The following is a 22889-nucleotide window of genomic DNA, read 5'->3' as shown; positions in this document are numbered from 1 at the left end:
TGAGGGCAGAGTCAAAGACGAAGCCAAGATTACAGGCTTGAGTGACAGGGAAAACGACGGTGCTTTCCACCGTGGTAGAGAAAGGACCCTCCAAGCAAGGACCAGTTTCCCACAGTCCTAGATGCTATACAGACAAGCCACCAGGAAGACAGTCCCTGCCCCAGAGAGCTCACAATCTGCATATCAGCGAGGACACCACAGGTGGATGAAACGCACACATGGAATGGGAGCCGGCTAGGAGAATAAGGCTACAGATAGAAGAATGTAGCAGAAAACCCACCTCATCATCTGCCTGCCCGGTGCCAGATGGGAGTGATAGCAGTGGAGTTGCGTCTGCTCGGCACGTCAGAAAAACCAGGCCTCTGGCTTCTTGTTTGACAGCACCCACCTGTGAAGTGCGGCTAAAACCTGCCTCCCCCTGCCACGCTGTCGCCGATGAGCTGTAGGTGCGGTGCTTGTACAATCTAAAGTCCTAGACCACTGCTATGCAATATCGACCATGTGGTCCCATGGCTCGTGCGCTCTGAAGTGTAGCCGTTTGCCTCACACCCTGCCTCCATGGGCTATGCTCAAACCACAGCTTCCTTTCTGTGCCGCCGGCCAACTCGTAACACCAAAACCACCTTCCGGTGAAAGAGCTGCACTGTGCAGACAAGGGGGGAGGGACGAAGAAGTGCTGGGGGGGCAAATGTATCCGCCTTACAGTAGCATCTACCAGAAGCCTCCAACTGAGATCAAGACCCCAGTGAGCTGGGTGCTGTACATATGTACAAACACACACCCGATGTAATTACACAAGACAGGCAAGGAATCGGCAGAGGAAACAGCGACCCAGAGAGGTGAAGTGACTTGCCCAAGGATGCCCAGGAGGTGAGTGGCAGAGCATGGAGAGCGGAGACCCGCCCAGTGTTGTACCCACTGGACCACACTGCACCAGCAAGACCAGTCCCTTTCTCTTTGGAGATCTGGGGGTTCTTGGAGTCTGAAATTCAGGGGGAACCTTGCGGAAGAGGCAAAAGCCAAACTCAAAGCAGCAAACAAGTTCCCACAAAACTCCCGGCTCCTTCCAGCCCCGTTAACCTGTCTGGAACAGCTAAGCCTGTCGGCAACAGCCTCTCCCCCACACCAGAGAAACCTGTGCAGGGCAGGAAGTCCCACGCCTTCCTTCCCAGCTTTTCTATTGGGGGGAAAGGTCAGGAGTTCCTCCTGTGCCACGTGTAGGAGCAGGGTGCTTCAGCCCCCTAAAAGAGCAAATAACCCGAGACCCACACATCTCAGCACATCCAGATGCCCAAACCACCCCCCACTACAATGCTGGCATTAGCTACCCTCTGTGTCTGTGCAGTAACAGCCGGGCAGTGGCCCCAGTGGGAACTAACCCATTGGTCCTGCTTTGAGCAGGGGGCTCCAGTATCAGAGGGATCTGCAGTGGGAGCTTGGGAAGGGAAGGCTCCCTCTCCTTCCTGGCTCCACTCCGCTCACCCCAATGGAGAGGCCATAATTGGCCCATCTCCGATGACCGTTCCTCTTTGCTGTGCACAGAAGCTGCACATACAGCACACGTGGCCTCCCGGGCTGCTCCAAAGCACGAAGCACATATCAGAACATGGAAGAAGCTGTTATGTCCCAACCCCCCCCCCTCCCACCCCATGACTTTTCATCTAGAGCTCAAGATGCAGCATACAACCAGTAAAGAAAGATCTATTACTGAGCTCTGCAGAGCATAGAATATCAGGGTTTGAAGGGACCTCAGGAGGTCATCTAGTCCAACCCCCTGCTCAAAGCAGGACCAATTCCCAACCAAATCATCAGGTGTTGTCAAGCCTGACCTTAAAAAGTTAAGGAAGGAGATTCCACCACCTCCCTAGGTAACCCATTCCAGTGCTTCACCACCCTCCAAATAATATATGGAGATATACCTATCTCATAGAACTGAAAGGTCATTGGGTCCAGCCCCCTGCCTTCACTAGCAGGACCAAGTACTGATTTTTTGCCCCAGATCCCTAAGTGGCCCCCTTAAGGATTAAGCTCACAACCCTGGGTTTAGCAGGCCAATGCTCAAACCACTGAGCTATCCCTTCCCTCGGATAAACCCCCCTTAAAAAAAAACACACTTCTCAGCATATCAATTCCTCATTTCCTCCCTCTGTGCTCTCAGTGGCCCTGACCCACTTGCTTCCTGCCAAGCCAGTTAATAATTACAAGCAGCAGCAGGAGCTGTGAAAGGGAGAGTGGGCTCATGAAGCCACACATCCTGAGCAAGCCCAACTCCCCAGGGCTCGTAACAAATCACAGCTCTGGTAAATTACAGGAATCTTCTTCCAGGCCTCACTGTACAGACACAGAGACAGTCCCTACCCCAGAGAGCTTTCAATCCGGCTTGAGACAAGACACGAGGGAGTGTCACAAACGAGCATTTGGGGGATCATTATATTCTGGGAGGGAAGGGGGATGGGGACTATGACCTGGAGGATATTCAGACCCCTTATATACAAACATCTCTTCCCATCAACGTTCAGATTGCATGGAGACGCACACCCCTTCTCCACCCAAAGACACCCAAGAGGAAAAGGCCTTTGAGTCTCTCTAATGGAACGGTGATACTCTCAGAGTTTCAGTTCAGCTCTAGGTTCATGACCTAAAGAGTTTATGGTCTAAATCATTGGGCATCTGACAGACCTGATTACTTATTAGCCTACTGTAAGCATTAGCCATCCCCTGACTCATGCTTTGCTTTGCTGTGGCTGTTTCCCAGGAACTCCCTGTTAGTACCCACATGGGTTACCCTTGGGATGTTGTCTTTGTAGGTGTGGACTGAACATACACTTGTGTTGTCTACTGCAAAAGAATCTCCCATTAAAGCTAATGGAAAGTGCCTCATTGTCTGCAAAGGGAGCAGGACTGGGCCCCTACCCAGTAACACCAGTCCGGACCAGTAGTTCTCAACCAGGGGTACACATACCCCTGGGGGTACTCTGAGATCTCCCAGGGGTACATCAACAGGCTCCATAATAAGCACTAGCGATGTCAGTACAAACTAAAATTTCATACGACCTGTTCATTCTGCTCTATATACTATACGCGGAAATGTAAGTACAGTGTTTATATTCCAATTGATTTATTTTATAATGCTATGGTAAAAGTGAGCGAGAGTCAGCCATTGTTCAATAACAGTGCGCTGTGACACTTCTGTATTTTTCTATCTGATTTTGTCAGCAAGTAGGTTTTAAAGTCAGGTGAAACTTGGGGGTAACGCAAGGCAAATCAGCCTCCTGAAAGGGATACAATAGTCTGGAAAGGTTGAGAGCCCCTGGTCTAGACGTTCGACACATGCCTCAATTACCTGAATGGTATGAGGGTAAGGGGAATGGTTCAGGTTGGGCGGGAGAGTTTGTAGTGGAAGTAATGGACTTTGGGGACCAGGACTGAGAGGTCTGGAGTTCAGATAACCGAAGTTTCACGGTTCCAGAGAATTCCTAGCGTAGATAAACTATAGCACGTGGCTACGCCCCCGCTCCAACTGCCGTTGGTCCCATTACTGTAACAATCATTTATAGAGCTGTAAATATGTACTGCTGCTAGCTCAGTGCCAAAGAGATCACAGGTCCCTGCTTTATGAGCACAACACTGAAGAGTTGATAGGGCACATTAATGGCCACTACTACGGACGGCATTGACACACACCACACCACTTCCTGATACAAGGAAGGTCTAGGCGGTCTGCAGACTCAGGCAGACATCCCTGCCCCGGGTCACATCTTGAAGGCTTTCCTTGAAACTCCAAAGGCTAGAGAGAGCTTCATTCTCCTTTCAAACGAAAACGGAGAGAAGGAAGACTATGCTGTCAGACTCATAGGGAAGCACCTGCCCAGCTCAACCTTTAGTAGTGACTCATAGCCAAGTGCCAACACAGGCTTGGCATATCTACAATGGGTGCACTCCCCTAATTAAGAGTTGCTAGAGATCTAAATTGGCTTAATCACCATGGTGATACATGCTCTATCTGGCTCTGCATCCTGGCAGGACTGCCCTCAGCTGTTTTCCTCCTCACCTGCAGGTGTGGCAGGGCCATGGATTTTTTTCCCCATTGGTTAAATTATGCAGCACTATAGACCCAGGGAGGTGCCCAGGTCACCTCCGGTTCAGGACAATCCCAGAGTTCCAGGATCTCTGCATCCAGGGGTTTAGCTCAACCCTCATAGACTAGTCACAAAGTCCAGATCCAGGCGAGACTGTCTCCCAGCGTTTGGGGATGTTCTGGCTCACCCAACAACTCTAGTGGAAAACCTTCCCCGAGCCAGGCCCCCAGTGAGAGTCTGCTCTGTACGCAGTAGACTCTCAGGGAAGGCCCGCAAGGCACATTGCCCCAGCCCATGTTACAGCAGTTTCTGGGCTGAAGAGTTCGTCCTGCCCTTTCTGCACTCCACAGCTCACACCATGCTGGACGGCAGGGCCTGCATTCCCACTACAGAGCCGTGCATTTATCCTTTGGCTGCCCGCGCCAGAACGTGCCGGGCTGAGGAGAGTGTCTGAGGATCAGAACCGATCACGTTAAGGCCACATGTGCAGTGGCATGGCACGGCAGGCACACCAGGCTCTGCCTATGAGATGCATGTCCTTGCTTGTGGCTGGGGGGCATCTACAGCAAAGGCCCGCGCCGCACACGGTGACACGGTGTTTTGGGTATGGGCCGCACAGGCCCCCGCCCCCACGTGGCACATTTTACGTGGTTCCATAGGAGCGGTTCCCCTTACCCCCACACAGCTCATGTGGGCGTGGCCGCATGCCCACTCCTAGGATGTGTGGGCGTGGCAGGACGCCGTGCCCCTGCCCAGGCTGCAGCGTGGCAGGGCGTTTTCCTGGAAGGGTTTGGTGAGGCTTCTCCTTAGCATTTCCCCTCAACATGGTGGCCCAGAGCAGCACGCCTGGGCTTTGCTGGCTGCCAAGCACACCCACCCGGAGCTGTACATCCTGGCAAGGTCCTGGCCAGCTCTTCCGCTGACAGACGTTCACTTCACAGCAACTCTGGGGCAACTTTAGTGGAGCAGAACAGTCACCTACCTGTTGTGGTGTCACTGTCCCTTTATAAACCCTCCTCTGTTCGCTCAGGTAACTCCTCATACAGAGACTTTAACCACATAGCAGCAATCCCCCTGCAGGCTTTGTGCGCTAGTCACCAGAGCCGTAACAAGGAATTTTTGCATCCGAGGAAGGGGCTGGCTCCAGGCTATTCAGTGGCAATTCGGTGGTGGGTCCCTGAGTCCCTGTCAGAGGGAAGGACCTGCCACCAAATTGCTGCCTCGTTTCATTCTTTCTTTGGTGGCAATCGGTGGCCCTGTCCCTGAGTGCCTCTCAGAGAGAAGGACCCGCCGCCGAATTGCCGCCGAAGAAGTGGCAGCGGTAGAGCTGCCGCCGAAGCACCGCCGATCGCAGTAGAGCCCCGCCTGTCTGCTTTGTGCTCCCAAGGCAAGTGCTTCACTTGCCTCGCCCTTGTTACGGCACTGCTAGTCACCTCCCTGACAGCCACACGGCACCTTGCTCCCATGTGTAACTAGAGAGAGAATCAGGCCTCAAACAGTTACTCAGGCAACAGGCTGCTTCTCACAGACTTTAAGGCCAGAACCGACCATTGATAATCTAGTCTGCACGTTGCAGGCTCCAGAACCTCACCCACTCATTCCTGTGACAGACCCCTAATCTCTATCTGAGTTACTGAAATCCTCAGATCATGATTTAAACACATCAAGTTACAGAGAATCCACTATTTGCACTAGTTTAAACCTGCAAGTGACCCATGCCCCATGCTGCAGAGGAAGGTGAAAAACCCAGGGTCTCTGCCAGTCTGACCTGAGAGGAAATTCCTTTCGGATCCCAAATATGGAGACCAGCTAGACCCTGAGAATGTGGGCAACACCCATCAGACAGATACTTGGGAAAGAATTCTCTATAGTAACTCAGAGCCCTGCCCACCTCCCCTCAGTCTAGTGTCCCATCTCCTGCCATTGTGAATAAACTTTACAGGCGGTGTTAAAAAGATTTCTCCAGGACTCCACAGGAGCCATCTGCATGGACCAGGGTGAGGAGGGCTTAACTCAACATATTTCAAAGACTTCTGCTAATCAACAGCCATTTAGCACAGCTAGTACCTCCTCCCACTCCTAGTGAAGTCAGCAGGACATTTTACAGAATCTCGTAAAGACCCACAGCGACCTACAAACAACAGAGCAGAGACAGACCTGAGCTACAAACTTGGGATCCACCTGTCCTAAAGCTTGGGAGTTCATTTGGATCCAGGGTTTGGGGTCAGGCTGATCTCTGAGGAATAGTTTCTATGGGTCAGGAGTTCCCCTCACAACAGTCCCTAAGAGAGAGGAAGAGGGTCTTGTAGTTCAGGCACTGGACGCAGTCCAGGAGACCTGGGTTAAATTCCTGGCTCTGCCACAGATTCCCTGTGTCACCTTGGGCAAGTCACTTAGGTTATGTCCACACTGCACACTAAGCCCGGGAGCTGCCTCAGATTTGAGCCCAACCCTCTTTTCCATCCACACAAATGAACCTGAGTTGGGCCAGCGAGCATTCAGGTCCTGTGTCCTAAAACTCTGCTAGGGGCATGGATCAGCGCCCAAGTCCCACTGTGACTCAGGTCCAAACCCTGTCATTTTGCAGTGTGGACACAGCTCACACCGCAGACCTGAGTCAGAAGATCTGCATAGTCAAGTATTGACGTATTAGTACGGCTGTGAGACCCTCGTCCAGAAATTGTAAACCCAGATTTACAAGCCAGTGTGGACACTCCAGCTCGGGTTTGGGAAAACAGAGTACAAGTCCATAGACCCAGGTGTACAGTGCAGTAGAGGTACCCACAGTCTCGGGGCTTGTCTGTACAAACTCTTAGCTCATGGCAAGCTGAGGTGTAACTGCCTTGCCCTGAGCGTCTGCTGCGAACTAGAAGTCCCCTAGTGCAGTTTGGTCCACTCCTGTTCCCAAGTAGAGTACATCAAAGTGCACGAGGGAGCTTTTAGTGCACGGCAGCAGGATCCACATGGACACGTAGTGCATGGCACACTAGTGCGAGGAAAACGGACACCCCAGCTTGCCACAAACAAAAGTTCGTATAAACAAGCCCTCAGACCCTCAGGGCATGACTGCACTGCGACAGAAGACCTGTGGCTAGCCCTGGTCACCTGACTGAGGCCGGCAGGAGGGTGGGGGCTGCAGGGCTATAAAACTGCAGTGTAAATATTCAGGCTCCCCGCTCCAAAGCCCAAACGTCTACACTGATATTTTATAGCCTCCCAGCCCAAGCCCCAGGAGCCCGAATCAGCTGACCTGGGCCAGCCGTGAGCCATATCGAGGCTCCTTTATCACAGTGTAGACATTACCCTCTGTTCCCCACCTGTAGAATGGAGATAATACTTCCTGTGCTGTTTGCACTGTGACCTCTCCAGGGTCTCTCTCTTACTATGTGCACTCACATCACCTAGCACAATCGGGGCTGACCTCCGCTGGGACCCCTGCTGCTACAGTAACACAAAGAAACACAAGAAGCCATGCTGACAGTCCTAACAGGCTGCGGGAGGGTACCTAGGTTACCTTCCCCTTGTCAGGGGCACGGAGAACCCCAGCCATGGCTCTTTGAAACAAAGGAACCAAGGTATCCTCAGTGGCAGCTGACAGAAATTTACACCCTCTCTCAGTGGAGGTTCGACCTGGGCCTGGAAAGGCCAGCGTGTGTCTCTAAGCACCCCACATGCCTGCAGAAGACAAGCAAGTCACAAGGATCCCCTGAGACTTACCCGTGACAAGTGGGAGAATTTCACTTCCCCAGGCACTTGAGAAGTTTCCTTTAATTACATCAGCCTCTCTCGTGACCACTAATTCTGTTAACTCCCTCACCTCACCACAATATCACTGTCACTGGAGTAACGGAACCCTGCTGTGAGACATCACCAAGAAGAGCCTAGGAAATGATCAGCCGGGCGACTTCATAGCCACAGGGGCTGATGCTAGACCCCAGCAACAGGTGCAAGGCACCTGGGCACCTTGCATAAGGGCTTGCTCTTGCAGCCTTCACCTGAGCAAGCTTCCCACTCACTTTGATGGGAGCTGTACTTGCGTAAGAACTGCAGGATCAAGCCTTTAATTGCTTACTGGCTGCTTTGTAAGCCAGCCGGTACCCCCTGGAGCACAGTTCACACAGCCCTAGAAAACCAGTAGAACCAGCTCTGCGCAGTCTGACTGTGCTGGGCTCTCCCGGACAAGGCCTCGCTAAGGAAGGTGTAGCTGCCAGAGGGTTTTTCTTGGGGCAAGAAGCGGCTGCTGAGGCCTGGAGGGGCTAGATTTTTTAAGGGATTTTCTCTGCCCTACAGTGGGAATGAGGGAGGGGACAGAACAGATCAGACACTTTCAAGCAGCTGAGGAAAGGAAAGCCAAAGAATATGGGTAAAACAGAGCCAGCTGTGTCCTGTATCCAGCCCTCAGACCAGACCCTGGGGGTAGCTAATGCCTGTGAGCCATCTCCAGGTGAAAACACATGGAGACAAGGCGTTTTAGCTTAATGCAGGGTAACGAGGCAGGGTCAGCCCTATACCTGTCAGAGGCTGACCCTGCCTCGTTACCCCACAGGAGAACTAACACGCCTTGTCTCCATTGTGCTTTCACTTCAGGCTCACTCAGGGGTGTTCGTCACCCCCACACAGAGCACACAACTGGCTCAGCAGCCGACACAAAGCCACACACTAGGGTGCCTTAATCACAATTGGATGGTCATTGCATTACACTGTTGTTATACTACCTAGCTCTTATGTAGCACTTTCCATCCAGTGATCTCAGGGTAACAAAGGACGTCAGCATCATTATCCCTATTGTACAGATGGGGAAACTGAGGCAACTGGTGGTGAAGTGACTCACTTAATATCACCCCACAAGCCATTCACAGAGCTGGGAATAGCGCCCAGCTCTCTCCTGAGTCCCGGTCCAGTGCTCCATCCACTATGCCACACTGCCTCCAACAGGGCAGAGTTAAGGTTTTTTTGGGTCTTTACTATGAATTCCTGAGTATAGTTGGATTGCTTTTAAGTGCAACTTTAACTCTAAATTTCCTGTGTTTATAATGCTTAGTTTGGGGATAATAGCCCTGTAATGTTTGTTCACCCTTAAATTATTGATACACACACTGAACCTATCTCCATTTGAAGGTAATCTTTCTTCTGGGAATCTAGAGAGTTAGAATTTACATGGTCTTCCCAAGTAACAACAGGGGGAAAAAAACCCTCTCTGTTCCTCAAGGGCGGGTCACAAATGCACAGATCTCCTCCCTTGACACTACTAAGGAGAGGGAAGGGCTTTCCCAAATCACCTGAATGCCCTCTCCTGGCCTGGGTACTCAGACACTGTGCCAGAGCATTAGGACACTTGATGAAGAAATAGGTTTAGAGTTACACTGCCTGGAACGATTAAAAGGAGCAGGATATAATTATATGGTGGGATAATACCTGGCACAAGTAATAAAAATTCACCACCTCTGGGCGTATCAGGGGACAGAAAAAACCATTACATTGCAAGTTGCTTTCTAGGGGGGAAAAGTCAGCGTATTATTATCATAAACCACCTATAATACACCATAAATATACGTAGCACATTTGCTCCAGAGTAGACCAAGGACCCACCCAACTTCCACTGAAGATAACTGGAGTTGGATCAGGTCCAACAAACAGGTCCCATGCCCAGATCATCATCCAGCTGGACCCCTGGTCAGTATGACTAGGCCTTGCAAAGGTATCTTCTCTAGCACTAGGGATGCCGGCTCCCCAACCCCACAGTGATTCCAAGACAGGTACAATGATTCGTAGCAGCAGTTTAATAAAAACCAGCAGGCAAGTGTCAATCCACATCACAGGGGAGGGAGGGCAGACGACGCTGGGAAAATAACAGGCTACATCTAAAGGGAAAGAACAAGAAAAAAGATATCCTAGTCTCTTCCCAACAAAGAAAAGCTTTTGAGGGGCAGGTGGAGAAAACCCCCTGCTGAAAGAAAAAGAACATGTTCAGATCTGTGTCTGTTCCTTTTTTAAAACCCTGTGGAAAGAAAAAGGGGTGGAGAAGAGTTACCTCAGAAGCATGAAGGTAGTAATTCCTGTTTCCATTGTAGCCAAGGGGAGTTACCCATATCCTCAGGCTGGAGAATCAGGCCCATTGTTTAACACAATGACTCTACTCCAGCAGAGGTTTGCTTTAGATTCAGCACAAGGTCAGTATTAAAGTGGCCCCAGCTACATACATAGCGATGAGGTGAATCAGAAAACTAAGGGCAGGAAAGGGGGAACTTTGCTGCAGTGGGGAATGGGCGGGACGGGCCACATACAGAATCTCAGCTAGTGTAAATCAAGGTAGCTCCAAAGAACTCAATAGAGCTGCTCCCATTCTCCCCTGGTGCAATCCTGGCCCACTGTCTCCAGGGCCAGCTCCAGGCACCAGCCCAGCAAGCAGCTGCTTGGGGCGGCCAACGGTGAGGGGCGGCACGTCCGGGTCTTCGGTGGCTATTTGGCGGCGGGTCCCTCACTCCCTCTCGGAGCGAAGGACCAGCCGCCGAATTGCCGCCGAAGACTGAAGTGGCGGCGATAGAGCTGCAGATCGCAATCGTGGCTTTTTTTTTTTTTCTTTTTGCTGCTTGGGGCAGCAAAAACCCTGGAGCGGCCCTGACTGTCTCTAATGAACTGGAAGTGCTTGAGCCAGGGGAGTGGGAGCAGCTCTCACTGCTGCATCCATGCACGGTCCAGGCCCCTAAAGCTGTGTCTACGCAGGGATAAAAACTTGCTGCTGGCCTGGGTTCAAGGGCTGAAAAATCGCTGTGTAGATGCTTGGGCTGCAGCCTGAGCTCTGGGACCCTGCGAGGTTGGAGGTCTTTTATCCCTGTGTAGTAGATCAGGCCTTCTGCTGCCTCCCGTGTGCCTAGGTCTTCCCACAAGGCTTTGGGATGCTGGGGAGAGAGCCTGCCAGACTCGCCCTGTGACACCAGAGCACAAGAGAAGGATGTTCAGGACCCCACCCCCAGGGTCATATCCTATAGGATGCAGTTAGAGGAGGCTTCTTCTTGAGATAGTCGGAAGATGTGAGCAGCGGCTGAGAACACTAAAGAGTTGAGGGGGGAAGGGAAGAGGCTGTCGGCTACCCCCCTGCTTGAGTTAGGGGATCTGACCCTGGGGATTGCACCCTCAGCAAGTTTGCGGATAACACTAAGCTGGGAGGAGAGGTAGATAGGCTGGAGGGTAGGAACAGGGTCCAGAGTGACCTAGACAAATTGGAGGATTGGGCTAAAAGAAATCTGATGGGGTTCAACAAGGACAAGTGCAGAGTCCTGCACGTAGCACGGAAGAATCCCATGCACTGCTACGGACTAGAGACCGACTGGCTAAGCGGCAGTTCTGCAGAAAAGGGCCTGGGGTAGACAGTGCTCAGGGAACGAGGCGGGGAATCCTGGAAATAACCAGCTGTGAGCATGTAACTAGAGACTGTACGGTAACCAACATGCACCAGTGGCCAGTTAGGGTTGCACTCAAAAGTCAGGGAAGCACAATCTGAACATGCTCGTAGGGCCCGATCTAAAGCCTGGGAATCGATCAGGCTCTTAATGTGAGGAGGTTTTGTTCTTGATTTTCTAGGTGTTTTGTTGTTTTACAAAGAGGTAAAAGCAAAGCCGCCCCTTAGCTAGGCGATGTGGCTGGACGTCGCCAGGTGCCAGAAGCAAAATTACATTTGCACGATGCAAAGTCAGAAATGTAATATACCATGAGGCAGAATGCTTTCCACGGTGCCCCTCCCTTCCTGGGGCATGCTGATCTTTATGCTCCAACAGTGGGAATTTTGCTGCCTTTACAGATGCAAAGTGTCTCCTCCTAAATCGTTTCATGCATGCACAGGCAGGCCCACAGGACCAGCGGCAGGAACATGGGAGATCAGGGTTGATTGCCTGCTCTGCTACAAACTTCTTGTGTGACCTTGGGCATGTCACCTAGCCTGCCTTTGCCACAGTTCCCCCTCTGTAAAATGGGGATAAGAGCACTTCCATAACCTCACAGGGGTGCTGGGAGAATGAATGCATTAAAGGATTGTGAGGCACTCAGGTACCACAGTAATGGGAGCCATATGAGAACCTTAGATAGATGGGCAGTTCAGGGACTCCATATTCAATTCTGGTATAACTGCACCTCTGACTGCGCTTGCTACTGCAAAAGCCAGGCACAGACTAAATAATTTGGGGGAAAGGGCAGCTGCAGGGTAGTGGTTTATCTAGCAAAGGGGCCTGAGAAGAAATGCAGGGGAAAGTCAATGGGGTGGGGAGGCCATTGCTAGCACAACGTGGTCCTGGCCCAGGACTAGGGCTCGTGATACTGCAATACAAATGTAAATAGCAGCAGCAGCAGCCTAGCAGACCGTTGATCGGTCTGTGGGAAGTTTCACTTCCTCACACAAGTCACCAAAATGGCCTGTTAAGTCACCATCCAGACGGGCTCCTCAAGAATAACCCAGCCCTGTATTTTCAGTTTCACCTCTGCTGTGCCCCTCGTCTCGGCAGATCTCTGGCAGAAGAGAGTGGAGGAGCAGAGAAAAGGAGTCTGGACAAACAGCGCTTGTTTCAAAAAACGTCCAATGCATGTAAGAATAACTATTACCCTACCAGTCAAACAAATAAGAAGCATGCATGTAATATGTGCAAAGCTAGAGAACAAACATGTAATATACTGGTGTGTGTGTGGATGCACATGCGCACACACTGCTGCCCTCTACAGCATATATTTATAACTATTCAACTTTGGGTCATAGACCCTGTACTGCTAACAGCTAATGGAGATTCTCCTTTAGCTCAGCTGAGTGCTACAAAGTACACCGACTGCACTTCTTCCAAGGAACAGTCCTGCAAGGTGCAGAGTGTAATCCCCTCCCTGGAGGGGCCGTCAACAGGGATCAAACCCTGGCTCTTTAGCTTCAAAGCACAGATTCTACAACTTAAGCAGAAGGGCTAACTTCATTAGCTGTGAATGGCAGGCAGTGGCCTTTCTCTGTAGATCTGCCACGCAGCGGGACAGACGCACATCTGGCCAGCATGCTACACTGACTGCCCACCCACAGAAGTTGATAGGAACCAAGGGAGCTCTTTATCTTCCCAGATCAAGTCCCTGGTTCTTAGCCCTGTGCCAGCTCTTTTGTCTTTGACTTTCCATCATGACTGCCACTAAGGGTCCAATCCTGGGATGATCTGGCTGTAGGCACTCGCAGCAGGTGGTGTCACTTATGCACGTAATTCCAGCCGGCGTAATCTGTTACCTAGAGAGAGGATTGCCTTGTGCTGACTCGAGCACAAAGTCAGCCACATGGAAGATCGCTGTGCTAACAAGCACCAGCACATACAGCATCGCTCTCTGAAATCACTATTGGTTACACAACAGTGTAGCAATAAAATCGGGCAGCTGGAACACCGCCACCTGCCAGATAAAACACCAGCTCAGCCATGTGGCGACACACAAACATGCCCCTGCCTCTTTTCAGAGTGGTCCACGAGCACTTTCCCTGTCCTCCTCCCTACTCCAGCCAGACAGATGCAGCAAGAAAAAGCAGCCAGAGAATGTAACAGGAATTTTCCTGCTCACTGCCCTGCTTTTACCTCTGTTTCATGGCTGATTATTCACCCCCACCCCATCCCCAAACAAACCACTTACTTTCCTGCACCACAAGGCTCAGAACACGCAGGAGCGAATACTATGGCACCCCCTTGGCTAGGCAGTCCTGGTCTCCGTGATAAATCCGAGTGCCAAATGTGTAAGCCACACCCACACCCCCCTTCAGGACATGCAAGGCAGGTAAATTAGCTGTGTGCATTTGTGCCTGTGATCCCTACAGAGCAGGCAGCGTCCCTGGCTCCTAGATGTCTAAGGGGAAGTCTATATGAGGCTTCTTTGCCAAAAGTTTCCCTCTGGCTCAGCTCACCAGCAGTAGCAGGGTTGGTGCAGGGTCCAGGCAGCTCCTGGCTTTTCAACTCCCAGGGGCCTGACTTTCAGAGGTGTCACGCACCCCACTGACTTCAGCTGGAGGTGGGGGTACTCAGCACCTCCGTGAATAGACCCCTGGTCAGAGCAGGCTACAGCAGCAGGACCCATTGTTGCCCTAACACAAGGCAGTGCATGGGGGTCTCTGGATGGGTACTGACATTAGGATTTTTTGCCCAAAATGTTCCCCCGTTGCTAGCCGCAGCACAGTGCCACCACTGGCAGGAGCACAGGGGCCACCAGCGACATAGGGGCGCCTACACCGCAAAAACTGACTCGCAGCAGCGAGTCTCGGAGCCCGATCAGGCTCACACTGCAGGGCTAAAAACAGCAGTGTAGGTCCGGCTCCAGCCTGGAAACCCAACCAAGGGGGAGGGTCTCGGAGCCTGGGCTCCAGCCCGAGTCCAAACGTCTGCACTGCTATTTGTACCCCCATGGTGGGCTCTCAAACTCCCTGCCTTAGCGGTGTGTCTGCTGTGTAGACGGACCCAGGAGGCTAAGGCCCCGATTCAGCAACGTACTTAAGCAGCTGCTTAACTTGAAGCACATGAGCACTGTTGACTTGAGTGGGAATACTCGTGTTTAAAGTTAGGTGCTTAATTAGCTATGCAGCGTTCCTGAACTGGGGACCTCTGGAGGCAGGGGATTCTCATCAGCAGAGGACCCTCAGCTCTGGGACCTCTCCCCCATCATCACTCAGAACTGCTGCCCCTCACCACTCGACTCCTTGAGTTCTGCAGTCCAGCTGGGTGTGGCTGGTGTGGTGATGGCTATTGCCTCCTGTAGGTAGTCGATACTGTGTTTACATTTGGCAAAGGCTCCGGCAGCCAGGTGTGCATATGAAATCCCTGTGCAAACACCAGCAAAGCCACTTACTCCAAGTTCTCTTGCTCTGCATCTGCCTGGGTCCCAGGCAAAGGTGAAATGACGTGCAGTTTGACAGGAGAGTTCAAGTAAAGACCCTAACCCAGCACCCGCCAGCCTGCCAGAGCCCAGAGAGGAGGCAGAACACCTGCCTGCATCTGAAGAAGTGGGGTTTTTACCCACAAAAGCTTATGCCCAAATAAATCTGTCTTTAAGGTGCCACCGGACTCCTTGTTGTTTCTGCCGCTCCTTGTGGCTCCTGCGGCGTGACAGGCACGCTGCAAACTTGGGAACACATGGAAACCCAACCTGAGAACCCACAACCCACCGCAGAAGAATAGACACGAGGCAGGGGGAGGGGGAGATGCTCCCCTCCCCACATGGAGCCAGGCAGGCACCAGACTCCGCATTTCCCTCTTCATTCGCCTCGAACACTGGCTCTTTTGTGGGAAAACATCCCCCTCCCACCACTTCCAGCCATATCCCCCGCAAAGCAGCAAGGGACCCCCCCCACACACACACACACCCCTGCACCTGGAGGAGGATTTCACCCCCACACACACACACACCCCTGCACCTGGAGGAGGATTTCACCCTCCTACACACACACACACACACCTGCACCTGGAGGAGGATTTCACCCTCCTACACACACACACACACCCCTGCACCTGGAGGAGGATTTCACCCCCCTACCTACACACACACACACACCTGGAGGAGGATTTTTAGCCGGGGGGGGGGAGGAACACCCCATGCAAATGGAAACACGCTGGCGCCTGCAGCAACCCCTTCAATCTCCATGCCACTTCCCCACTGGTGCGGTCTCCTAGCTGGGCGCCTGGCTCTGATGCCCAGCCCGCCCCCGCGGTGCAGCTCACCTGCCGGCTGGGCTCGGCCCGAGAGCGGCTCCTTCCGCAGCAGAGCACCCAGCGGCGGCCAGATGTTGCCTCCGCTCTGCCGCGGCAAGGCTGCGTGCCCGCTCCAGGCAGCAGCGCCGCCCGGCCCCCACGGGGAGGGGCTGCCACGGGGGTGGGGAGGCAGCTTGCGCCTGCGCTGGCTGAGACTCGTTCCCAGGGAGGGAGCCTAGCCCGTGTGTGTCTCTCTGTGCAGGGGGGATCTGCTGCAGCAAGGGGGGGCTGGGACAGTGATTCCCCCCTTTCACAGCTGTTCGGAGCTGGAATTTAAAGTCGCCAGGCTGGGGGGTTTAAGTGGGGGAGATGCACTGAAACTTGAGTTCAGGAGGCTGTTGGCACCGTCCCACGTGACATGCTCACAGGCACACTAGGGAAGTGAGATCTAGATGCAGTCTCCACAGCAGGGTGAAGGGCCGGACTCAAAGAGTCGTTCGTGGGTTTGCTGCCAAAGGGGAAGGATGTGGTGGGATCCCACAGGGGTTTGTCCTGAAGCAGGACTATTCACTGTTTTCATTAATGACTTGGATAATTCAGTGGCGTGTACATTTCTAAAGTATGCACATGACAGCAAACGGGAAGGGGCTGCAGGTCTGTTGGAGGAGAGGATTGCAATTCAAAATGCCCCTGAGAAATGGGACAATGGGGCTGAACGGTGAGATTCAATAAAACGCAAGTGAAAGGTGCTGCACTTAGGAAGGAAAAAAATGTGATGCACAATTACAAAATGGCAGGGTGGGTTTGATTTCAATCACTAGTCAGGATGACTTGATTTAATCATGGATTGCCACAGAAAAGTGCATTCTGGAATATGCTGCTCAAACAGTTGCACTTTTGTTTCTACTGCCTCTCTCTCCCTCCTCACATTTATCTCCAGACTTCTCCTTGTCCAGGTCTATTCTGCCCCCACCAAGCTTTTATTCATTGAACTTTTGGAAACTTTGCACTTTTAGAGAGAGGTAAAGGATTGACTCTATGCACACACATTTGCAGAGGGACAATAGGGTTGAGGTCTGTTATTTCTCACCTCTATGTATTATTTATTTTAAAACATTTTTGCTGTTAACAAGCACGTTATCTCTGGAGACACAAAGCCACAGTTTGAGAACTGCAAAACTAAGCATCTCTGATGGTATCTTCTAGACTTAGCACTGAGTCCCATTGGATAGATAGAAAGCTTAACCTAAATAATCTATCCAGAAGCCCCTGGAACCCCATAAGATTGGGTCCCTAATCCATGAACTATTGGAACTCGTTTACAAAACTTTTCTTAAACATTCCATGAATATATTGTCTCATAGTATAGAATTAGAATTTATAATCCCTATTCCATGATGAGATATCATTGAGCTATAATGTATCTCAATTAAAACTATCTTAAAATAGGTTTCTTCCTCAAAAAGCATTTTATCAAAAAAATCCAATTTTTTTTATTTTATTTTTTTAAATCATTGATTGTTATCCACCCTGCAAAATGGGAAATAACTGTCGAGGTGGTAGCACTGCTGAAAAGGATTGGGAGCCGGGGCTATAGTGGATCACAAATTGAACTGAGTTGCAAAAAAAGCTAATATACTGGGGTGTATTAACAGGAGTGGGGTGCATGTAAGATACAGGAGTTAATTGTCTTCCTCTTACTGAGGTCGCAGGAACAAACCATCCCAATGTGCAGAGAGAAGAGCAAATATGGCAGGCGACCAGCTTGGCTTAACAGAGAAATCTTTGGTGAGCTTAAACACAAAAAGGAAGCTTACAAGAATTGGGAACTTGGACAGATGACTAGGGAGGAGTATAAAAATATTGCTCAAGCATGCAGGGGTGTAATCAGAAAGGCCAAAGCACAATTGGAGTTGCAGCTAGCAAGGGATGTGAAGGGTAACAAGAAGGGTTTCTACAGGTATGTTAGCAACAAGAAGAAGGTCAGGGAAAGTGTGGGATCCTTACTGAATGGGGGAGGCAACCTAGTGATATGATGATTTGGAAAAACCTGAAGTACTCAGTGTTTTTTTTGCCTCGATCGTCACAGACAAGGTCAGCTCCCAGACTGCTGCACTGGGCAGCGCAGTATGGGGAGGAGCTGAGCAGCCCTCAATGGTGAAAGAACAGGTTAAGGACTGTTTAGAAAAGCTGGATGAGCACAAGTCCATGGGGCCAGATCTCATGCATCTGAGGGTGCAGAGGGAGTTGGCTGATGAGATTGCAGAGCCATTGGCCATTATCTCTGAAAACTCGTGGTGATCAGGGGAGGTCCTGGACAATTGGAAAAAGGCAAATCTAGTGCCCATCTTTAAAAAAGGGGAAGAAGAAAAATCCGGGGAACTACAGACCAGTCAGCCTCACCTCAGTCCCTGGAAAAATCATCAATCAAGTCCTCAAAGAATCCATTTTGAAGTGCTTGGAGGAGAGGAAGGTGATCAGGAAGAGTCAACGTGGATTCACCAAGGGCAAGTCATGCCTGACCAACCTGTTTGCCTTCTATGATGAGAGAACTGGCTCTGTGGATATGGGGAAAACGGTGGATGTGATATATCTTGACTTTACCAAAGCTTTTGATACGGTCTCCCACAGTATTCTTGCCAGCAAGTTCAAAAACTATGGATTGGATGAATGGACTATAAGATGGATAGAAAGCTGGCTAGATCGTCAGGTTCAACGGATAGTGATCAACAGCTCGATGTCTAGTTAGCAGCTGGTATCAAGCCGGTATCAAGGGGTCTGTCCTATGGCCGGTTTTGTTCAACATCTTCATTAATGATCTGGACGATGGTGTGGACTGTACTCTCAGCAAGTTTGCAGATGACACTAAACTGGGGGGAGAGATAGATATGCTGGAGGGTAGGGGTAAGATCCATAGTGACGTAAACAAATTGGAGGACTGGGCCAAAAGAAACCTGATGAGGTTCAACAGGGACAATTGCAGAGTTCTGCACTTAGGACAGAAGAATCCCATGCACTGCTACAGGCTGGGGACCAACTGGCTAAGCAGCAGTTCTGCAGAAAAGGACCTAGGGATTACAGTGGACGAGAAGCTGGCTATGAGACAACAGTGTGCCCTTGTTGCCAAGAAGGCTAACCGCATATTGGGCTGCATTAGTAGGAGCATTGCCAGCAGATCGAGGTGTTATACCAATAAAATAAAAACCAGCAGGATCTTATTAAAGGGATAAGGCAAAATGCCACGTTTATTGTGAATACAGAAAGGATCATAGTAAGCAGTCAGTTATAGCTATAACATTCCATTCAATTTCACATTCATTCACACATTCATTCATACACACACAGGTTCTGCGAGGTTGTTATCATAGTTACCAGCCTTAGATTTGCTCGTGCCAAGCCACTGGCCAGGTGGCCTGGACATGAGGATGGAGCCGAGTCTTGTCAGATTATGCGCATCCGATGCTCCTGGAGGGTGGTTGCAGAACCAGACTCAAAGTTCTCAGTCTTCGGAGTCTGTCTTTATAGGGATTCATCCTCATTCATATCTATAGGGTTTGCTTTGTTATGCTGCTCTCACATTTGAAGTGATAATCAATCACTGTTCTCACGTTTGAAGTGATAGTTCATCATGCAGTGACGGCTTGTTGTTATCTAGTTCTTTCCGTCCTTGGGGATGGATTCCGATTTGCCCTACGGGGTCATCTGGTTATCTCCATCCTGTGCATTCTGCGGCTGAATGTTCCTGGGTATTTATTATTTATTAGGCTGGCACTTCAACCTTTTATTACTCATTCAAACATACAGTTACAATCACACCCTATTTCACTTAACATAACTATTCTCAAATCACTGGGGCATGACAGACTCCAATGAATCTATCCATGCCACATGTCACACATGAAAAGAAAACAAGCAAGATAGGAATGTAAAAGTGGAGGAACAACAAATCTTGTTCCTGAGTTTAGAAAAAACATCTGTAATGTGTTGTTATCTTATCACTTTTAGGACAAACTCTTTGTCTCTGAATGTTTTTTCTACAATTAGCATAGACTGCAAACTGGCAGGCCTGTTTCAATTAGCACAAACTCAGCAGGTTGAGAGAGCAGGCTGAGAGACAGACTTCTTTCTAATGGTCAGGCCAAAGCCAGAGTCTGTTCTGGAATCATTCTTTCTTACTTTTTCCACAACATAAATGTATTAATTATTACTTTTAATCCAACAAGTGATCAATTGTTCTCCATGGCCGCTGAAGGTAAGACAAGAAGTAATGAGCTTAATCTGCAGCAAGGGAGATTTAGGGTAGATGTTAGCAAAAACTTTCTAAGGCTATGGCTACACTTGCACTTCAAAGCGCTGCCGCGGCAGCGCTTTGAAGCGCTAAGTGTAGTCAAAGCGCCAGCGCTGGGAGAGAGCTCTCCCAGCGCTGTCCATACTCCACCTCCCTGTGGGGAATAACGTACAGCGCTGGGAGCCAGGCTGGGAGCCAGGCTGGCGCTTTGCAGCGCCGCAATTTGCAGCGCTGGAGAGGGTGTGTTTTCACACCCTGCTGCAGCCCTGCAAATTTGCAAGTGTAGCCATGGCCTCAGGGTAGTTAAGCTCTGGAATAGGATTCCAATGGAGATTGTGGAATCCCCCATCACTGAAGGTTTTTAAGAACAGGTTGGACAAACACCTCTCAGGGATGGTCTAGGTTTACTTGGTCCTACACCTCAGCCAAAGGGGCTGGACTTGATGACTTCTTGAGGTCCCTTGCAGCCCTACATTTCTATGGAGAGCACGCCCAGGCAGGAACACAGGGTGATCTCTGCAGGATACACAGGAGAGGGAAGCCCAAAATCTCGCATAAAACCAGGATCATACAAGAAGGGGAGTAATTGGGGATCCAGCACATGGGCAAAGGCTGCAAATTCCACCAGTGATTCACTGGCAGTGGAAAGTTATTATTGCATTGGTATTATGGGACCAACTGCAGGCTCCATCTGGCTTTGTGCTGTATAAACAGATAGCATGTGCCACTCCCTGCCCCAAGAGTTTACAATCTAAACAGACAAGCCCAACAAAGGGCGGGAGGAAGGAAAGATTATCACCCCAATTTTAGAGCTGGGGAACTGACACAGAGAGACTAAACAACTTGCCCAAAGTCAGGGATGGCAGAGGCAGAAACTGATCCCAGCCCAGCGTATTAGCCACCAGACCAACCTTCCTTGGACAAAGTGTTTGCAAATGAACCAGCACTAAGAAACTCGCCTGTCATGTCGGGATGTTTGCACAGGCAGAGCAGCCTTGCAGAGCTTATATGAAAATGGACAGCCCAAGAACCCAAATATACCCCAATGGTGGAGGATAATGAATACAACCATGAGAACACACCCACTCACTGCAGAACAGAGTGGAGCTAGTACTATCTTGTAGGGCTGGTAACGGGTATAGTAGACAGAGCCTGGAGTAGGGGGCCTAGTGCAAGATCTGAGGCCTGAACCCAAGTCAGGCCACGTATTAAAGCAAATGCTTATAAATTCTCTGTTCAGTACAGGAACTTGGCAAAGTTGCCTCTAGTGCACTAGGCACTAGATATTTACGTCAATATATTCCAGCTAGTACAGATACATCCCAATCTAGAACAAGATAAAGTGTTCTGACAGAATAACAAATAGGGATGTTTTGTCCCAGAGATCAGGAACAAGGGGAGGTAAGAAACAGATGTCATGAACCAAGTCTGTGGTCTTTCTTTATGACTAACATCCAGGACTGCTAGAGAGCAGGCTGCCTTATCTGCTGTAGTAGTGATGCATGGGCGCTGTTAGTAGTGATGCACTGGCGCTCCAAGGACAAGCACTGGGCAGCCTGAACAGCATCACCGAGGCAACGACATTCCAGCTTTCCACTCTTAACAACGCTGGGCTATGATTCCAGGTCCTGAAGTTGATTGTGGTGCCCCATGAATGCCACAACTAGTGCTTGTGGGACAATCCCAGAAAATCTGGAATCTGCCAACATAATCCTCTTGCCAGACACTGGTTCCCACTTCATTAGCTGTAAGGCAGAGCCTTAGACTGGACTTTCTAGCCCACGTAGCTGTACTAAATGGATTCCAGCTGCCACCACCATAATAATCAGAGAAATAAGAAACAGAAAACCCCTTTTACGACATCTACAAAAAGTAACCCAATGAATAGCATTATATGGGCAGCAGTGAAGCCTAGAGGAGAGAGCACTGGACTGTGACTCATGAGGTCTGGGTTCTATTCCCCGCTTTGCTACTGAACTTGGGCAAGTTGCTTTGCTGCTCTGTGCCTCAGTTTCCCTGTCTTGCAGAATGGGGATAATGATACCGCCCTCCCTCAGTGCTTTGAGATCTGCTGATGAATAGCACGGTATAAGAGTCATTTACTATTATAAATAATGACTTATTATAATAAAGCATCAGTAAAAACATTATAAGTGAATGAGATTAGATCTCAGCCAGAGCAGGATTGTTCCAAACGGCATACTGTGATGAACAGGCTACCACTGCCCTCTGCTGGATGAAATCAGATGGTTTTCCTCTATGTCGTAGGTCCTATGCTGCTAACAGCAAATGGAGATTGCCACCTCAAGAGGTATCCAAAGTGAAATCTTTCCAATGATGGTGAGAAGAGAACTCAGATCTTTCTGATTCAAGGAGCCATAGTGTGCAGCACATCAACAACCCAGGACTTGGTGGAAGTTTTGCCACTGATTTAAGTGGAAGTGGGATTCAGTCTTGTCTTGTCCACTCTAGTTTTAAAGATGGCAAGCAATGGAGCTTCCATCTCTTTTTGCAGGAGACTATCCCACTGTAGAAATGGTTTGGAAAGTAAAGAAGAGTCTATGATCCTACTCATCATCTCTTTCCCTGTGTCCCCATCCTCCCACTGGCAAAACAAATAAATAAAAATGATATACACACACGTCTGAGGTTTTGTTCTGAAATGTCAAGTCTTTTGTTTTTAGCCTTTTTCCCGGAATATCCCACTGAGAAGGACGAGCTTCTGGCTGAGAAAAGCCACTGGCGCCTCCCTGAAGCCTACTCCTAAAATCTTAAAGCAGGAACTGCACTCAAGCCCCTATTCAACATGACAGCCCCATCCAAGACAATAAGACGTCTCCCCTG

The 22889-nt window shown here is 50.2% G+C and overlaps 1 protein-coding gene across 2 annotated transcripts in view; it reads right to left on the bottom strand.

Annotated features, from left to right (window-relative positions):
• The window catches only part of CAPN5 (calpain 5), a 131999-nt gene extending 116012 nt beyond the window's left edge, over positions 1-15987 (bottom strand). Inside the window, exon 1 of one of the 2 annotated variants that reach the window (XM_039512069.1) lies at positions 15788-15987. The gene's annotated coding sequence lies outside the window, so the exon portion shown is untranslated. Of the gene's footprint in view, positions 1-7796; positions 7946-15787 lie in introns of those variants that run through there. The other variant, XM_039512070.1, reaches the window with a different exon arrangement.
• Positions 15988-22889: the final 6902 nt, after the last annotated feature.

This window comes from Mauremys reevesii, linkage group 1 (genome assembly GCF_016161935.1).
Source record: "Mauremys reevesii isolate NIE-2019 linkage group 1, ASM1616193v1, whole genome shotgun sequence".
Classification (NCBI taxonomy): Eukaryota; Metazoa; Chordata; order Testudines; family Geoemydidae; genus Mauremys; species Mauremys reevesii.
Note: the sequence above shows the minus strand (reverse complement) of the source record. Positions and strands in the feature narration are given on the sequence as shown.